Here is a 6,000-nt window from a genome sequence, read left to right as displayed (position 1 = left end):
AGTTCAAAGCCAAGGAGCCAGCGCCAGGAAGAGTAAACAGCCAAAAAAAATGTCCCGGAAAAAAAGGAAAATAACACACAGAACAAACAAAAAGCCAGAAGCATTCTAGTTTCTTCTCATAACACCCCATAACTGCATGATATCATCTATTTTTCAGTAAACCACCACTGTGTTACTTAATTGTCTTTTCTTTTTTAATAATTGAACTAGCAGAGAATTGAGCTGCATGAACCAAAACACCTTTCCAATGTTTCTCTCCATTTTGATGTACAGCTGGAAATAACAGGGCTACACACCCACACACACACACACACACACACACACTCACATACACACACACACACACACACACACACACACACACAAACACACTCACATACACACACCCACACACACACACACACACTCACATACACACACACACACACACCCACACACACACACACACACACACACACACACACACGTGCACACACACATTTTGATGTACAGCTGGAAATAACAGGGCTAGCTCAGTGAGTGGGCCTTCTGCTTCTCTGAAGAGAAATTAAATAATTGAGTTTCTTTCACGTTGCCTCGAGCTTTGCAAACATAAAACGTTAGGAACGTGTGCATGTTCTGCAGTGCTTGTCCTCTTTTGTAAGCAAAGTTTATTGGATTCCGCTGTGGCGTAAATCATCCGCTGCCGAAGTTTATCAGAGGGGGCTGTAGGTGAGACACGAATCATCACATTTTCTTAAGCCTGCCTTGTGAAAAAATACAAAAATTGCAAGCACAATTTTGTACTGGAAATGACAATTACTACGCACTGCGTTTTGAGAGAGTAAAGTACGTTGATTCAAAAGAAAAATAAATAATAATGTGCCTGCCCTGATGGAAGGTTGAATCAGTGAAAACAAGAGAATTAGCCATGAATGGCATCCCAAACGGCTTTTCTTAAGTGACTCAAACAGTGGACACTGAAACTCTTTCAGGACTGTACCCACTTGGCAGGTTTTTCCAAGAAGTTGAGGCTGACAGCCCTGTGGGGAGAGCTAACTTTAATGTCCTTGGCCCCCAGGGGCCCTCGCTGGGCTCTCAGTCAGCCTCTGTGCACTGAGTGGCCCCCGGTGCATGTCTGACCCTTGACCCCTATAACTCCTTCTTTGTTCCGCGAGTCACCTCCTCCTGCTCCTCTTTTCCTGCCTTAAGCCCTCTCGCTGGAATTCCTGTAAGACGCGTTCTGCGCTCCACTCTCTGCTCTCAACTCTCCGCTCCGCTTGAAACCCGACTCCACCGCTGAGCTCACTGTCAGGGGTGGACTTCATCATAAAAAAAAGAGAAAAACTGAAGAAAAAAGATGTGAACAGTGAGAGAGAGAGAGATAGAGAGAAAAAGAGAGAGAGAGGGGGAAAGAAGAAGGGGAGGAAAAAGGAAAAGTAAGAGAGGAGCCGGCTTGCCGAAGGAACCAGTTGCATCGGTCGCTCGGAGGTTAAGTTACACACTCACACACGGCGAATGGGAGAGGAGGCGGTGTAGGTGTTGATCGTGCAGAGAGCTGGCGTCCTCACTCGCTGCCCGGTGCCTGCTCGTTTCCCCCCTTGCTGTCCGAGCGTCACACCCCCTCATCCTCCCCTCCCCTCCCCTCCCCTCCACTCCCCTTTCCTTCTGCCTGTCCTGTCTTCCTGCCTGCCTGCTACCGCTGCCCCCCACCACCAGCTATCGCTCCTCTTCAAAGTTAACGAGTCCCCCTCTCACCCTGTTGTCTGCGAGCGGCTGCCTGGTGCATTCCTAGCAGCGGGAGGCTGTGCTCTTCCTTCTGACCTCTCTGGCCCCACCGCCACCCTCAGGAAGGTAAGTGCCTGTCATTTAATGATTCTCTTTTAGCATGGGATGATGGCGAGACAACAACACAGAGAGAGGGCAAGAAAGACAGACAGAGAGAGAGAGAGAGAGAGAGAGAGAGAGACAGAAGAGGAAAGAATGAGAGAGAGTGATTTTCTAGAAGTTGAGAGTGTGCTGAGCCATCGCCTTATGCTGTGTCTGTGATTCGGAGCGGGACCAAGTTGAGAACCATGGCGAGCCACGCATAATCACTGCAATCATAATCAAGCCAATCAGAGATTAAGTCGAGCAAAAACAGGAGTTGGAAGAAGGAGACGAGCCCCAGCCAAGCCGCCTGACAAGAGGGCTGGTCTGGACTGAGGCTGAGTGAGGATAGGCTTCTAAAAGTTTAATTGATACCAGCACAATTGGATATACTGCGCTTTTATAAATTATTGAGACTCTATCATGTTTTTCCTTCCATGGCATTGACTTTTCTGGGGTGAATCGCTCTCCATTGCTGTCAGAATGGGTTATGTGTGTGCTTGTGTGTGTGTGTGTGTGTGTGTGTGTGTGTGTGTGTGTGTGTGTGTGTGTGTGTGTGTGTGTGTGTGTGTGTGTGTGTGTGTGTGTGTGTGTGTGTGTGTGCGTCTCAAAACTGAATCCAAAAATATCAAGATGCCAGATTTGAAAACATTTAAGATGCCCCCACAGTGAGGCTTTTTAAGTATTTAAGGATGTTGAAGAAACTGATTTTAAGAAAGAACTGAAGAGGCACAGTTCATGAAAGTTGTTAATGGGGCAATTAAAACAAAAGCAGTAAGGATAAAAAAAGATCATGTTTTTATTATATCCCTCAAATGACCCACATTTGATCATGTTTTCAGATCAGTAAAAAAAAGACAAATTAAAGGAGAGAAAGTGTGAGAAAAGCCTTATACTGTGCTTCCTGTGATTTAATGTTACGAAACCCCCCAAAATATCAATGGCTCCAGTTTGTGTGATTTGCTTCAGACCTAATTTGTTAATTTGTTTGCACATTATTATAGTGACTTCATTACACATAAGCTGTTTGATGTGTCACAGCAACAAACCAAAACATCATCTGTCCACTTTTTGAAACTCCAAGCATTTAAGTTGCTGAAAGGTTCTTGTCATATATTTTCTTTTTCAAAAATGATTTCTTAATTTCCTAAATGACTTCTACTTCTGTGATCACACATTCCACTTTTAGGTAGAGCTTTGAAATTCTATGCTTCTCAAAATGGGCCAATTTTGAGCCTCTGTAGGCCAATTCTAATGAATAAATGCGTTTCCATAAAACATTTAGTCTTAAAAGGGAAAAGACCACAGTATATGGGACATGTGTTACTTACTTATTTATTTCAATATTTTAGAATGGAACTGACTTTACTACAGTGATCACAGCAACACTACAAAAAATCTTACACAACTATGTTATGACAGTTTCTGATGAAGGTGTTTGATTACTGGAGTCTGATGATTTTATACTACACCTTTTGTGGGGGTAGTGGAATACTAGCTTGCCTGTGAGTGTCTCTCTCTCTCTCTATCTCTGTCTCTCTCTCTCTCTCCTCTCTTTCTCTCTCTCTCTCTCTCTCTCTTGGGTTGAGTCAGATGACCGGCGAGAGGTCGGCTCATGAATCAGACGTTGTCTCGGGGCTGACGCTGGCCCAAGGGCACCGCTGAAATATGCAGAGGGGAGCGCGGGGTCGCGCGGCGAAATGCCAACACAGGCGTACGACTGTTCCAATATGGGGGATGTGGAGTGGGGGGAGAAGGGGTGATGGGGCACGCCGGCCAAAGCTTACTCTCCAGAGTCGCCCTCAGACAAGCCATTAGGAGCCCGAGGTATCCGCCAATGCCTCCCGCGAGGAGAGCAAAAACAAACAGAGAAAAGGGGGAGGAGGTAATGTAATTAAGGCTGAAGCACTGGGTGGAGGCATTAATTCTGTTTAAACCAGCGGAAGCCTCTACCCACCAATATCAATCACCACAGCTGACGGTACCTATAGGACAGCACCACAGAACCTACAGAGGTTTCTTCCTTGTTGCCCCAAACACTGTGGCGACTGTACATGCAGAGAGGCCTTGCTGGCGCAGGAGGGTCCTGTCGGAGGGGAAAATGGGGGGCCTACATTGTGGCGACGTTGAGCGAGCCTCTGTTGAAAATTAGTTTATGGCTCATAAGTCTGACAACAGTTTCTACTGTTCCTGAAGTGAGGCAAGTATTGTGAATAGCTTACATAAGTATTTAAGGCAAAAAGGACAAAGTATTTAAATATAAACGTATTAAAGGCATTAGCAGTGTGTACTAGAAACAATACAAAAACACAAAACATCAATAGAAAAACATGGCTGACATCTACCCTTACGCTCATTTATCAGACAGTGATATTTGGAGGCTTACTATCGGCAAAACAGGTGATTTGATTTCCTTCCTCCCACGAATTATATTTACCAAGCAACAGCTAAATATGTCAAATTAAATTAAAACTTTATGACTGTAATTAAAAAGAGAGGGTAGAATGGTCAGGAAGGGTGAATTAATTCAAATGAGAGATTAAGCCGTCATACTTCTAAGCACATTACTTTGTGAAATATATGTGAGTTTAAAAAGAGACATAGAACAACATGGAGACAGAGTGGAAAATATAAGCGTAGGCCAACCACCAACCATCTGTTTAAAACAAACAAATGTGGCACTCAGACTTCAGATTAAATGCCGAAAATGTTTGTGTTTATGTTTTGGTCTTTTTTTTGTTGTTGTTGTTGTTCGGATGACTATTGATGACTGGTCCACTTTTATCCGCTCTTGGCAGGGGAGCCACTCCAGAGATGGTGAGCATGCGACGGCCTGAATTCAGATTTACTTTTTAACGGGGGCTGTGTGAAGCCTGGACAGGCCATTGTTGTTTGTTTTGGACCGTTCCAAAAGGTAGCCAAGAGAGCACTCCAGAGTTAAGGACTGCCAATGGGCCGCTCTGCATGCAGCCACCCCCCACCCCCCACTCACAGTAGGCTCATTTTAGTGGCACCACAGCTTTACCCCCCCCCCCCCCCCCTGCGTTATTTCTCCCATATTCGCAAGCTCCGGGCTATTTGTGAGATCATCAAATAGCAGCTATTTTTCCTCATTAGCCATGGTTTCATCCTCGGATGGTTATTCCGAGACACAACAACTCGTTCTCTGAAAGAGTCCTTCGCATGGAAAAAATAAATAAAAAAATAAGTATCTTATGGTTGTCTTAAACAAAACACAGCCAGTCATGCCTATGATGGTTATTGTCTGAGCAGTAGGCTAATGTGACATATGGTAAATAGACCCATCCTCAGGTGTTAGAGCTGCATCTAGCGTGTAGCTATCTATCTCTGTGGTTCCACCTGCAGGCTCTCCATTTCACTTGAAAGGCTTGTATTACGATACCCCCGCACGGTCAGCGACCTGGCCGTGACGGAGCATGCTGGCAGGCCGGTCCCCTACCCCCAGTGCCCCATGGCGCTGGTAGGAGCGCTTTGGCGGCTGCCCAAAAGACGGCCGAGAGGTTGAGCACAGGCCCTCCCCTGAGCTCCGATGGCTCAACTTTCCAGCCGAGCCAGCAGGGGAGATGACCTCTCCCGGCTATGGCGCAGCACAGCTGGGTCAGATCTTCCCCCAGTGCCCCCAGGACTCCTCTCAGCAGGTTCACCAAGTCTCACCTCTACTTTGTTGCCCCACCTCATTCACATTCTCCCCTGCATAAGGTTCTGGGGCAAAAAAAAAAAAACGTAATGAGACCAACCGCCCCCCCCCCCCTCTCCTCCTGCCCCTTTACTTTGCTTTCAAATTTTTTTGTACACGTAGGATTACTTTCGCAAGCAGGAAGCAGCTTTCTTTCCTGGACCAAGGCGTTGTAGATAGAGGGCCTGAGAAACACGACACAAAAATCTCCACCGGCAGACATGGCAGCTGTTTGAAAAACACCCACATCAAAGGAGATGAGATGTCAGAGGAGGGTTATGCATATATTTTCATTGTTATTCAAATCCAAGCACAATAAGCAAAGAGTAAAGGGAGCAAACGAGAGTTGGGAATATTATTTTGATCAAGGCAGGGAAGAGAGGGATAGACAGAAGGAAAGAAAAGAAAAAGGGGTGTTGTGCTTAGTCGCTGCATATGGAGGATATTATGCATTT

The 6,000-nt window shown here is 45.8% G+C and overlaps 1 protein-coding gene across 1 annotated transcript in view; it reads left to right on the top strand.

The window, feature by feature from the left end:
* The first annotated feature begins 1,207 nt into the window (after nt 1–1,207).
* Nucleotides 1,208–6,000, top strand: part of flrt2 (fibronectin leucine rich transmembrane protein 2) — a 30,441-nt gene continuing 25,648 nt past the window's right edge. Inside the window, exon 1 of the mRNA XM_012819287.3 lies at nt 1,208–1,833. The gene's annotated coding sequence lies outside the window, so the exon portion shown is untranslated. The remainder of the gene's footprint in view (nt 1,834–6,000) is intronic.

Source organism: Clupea harengus, chromosome 15 (assembly GCF_900700415.2).
Source record: "Clupea harengus chromosome 15, Ch_v2.0.2, whole genome shotgun sequence".
Lineage (NCBI taxonomy): Eukaryota > Metazoa > Chordata > Actinopteri > Clupeiformes > Clupeidae > Clupea > Clupea harengus.
The sequence above is the reverse complement of the archived record's forward strand: the minus strand, read 5'-3'. Positions and strand labels throughout refer to the sequence as shown.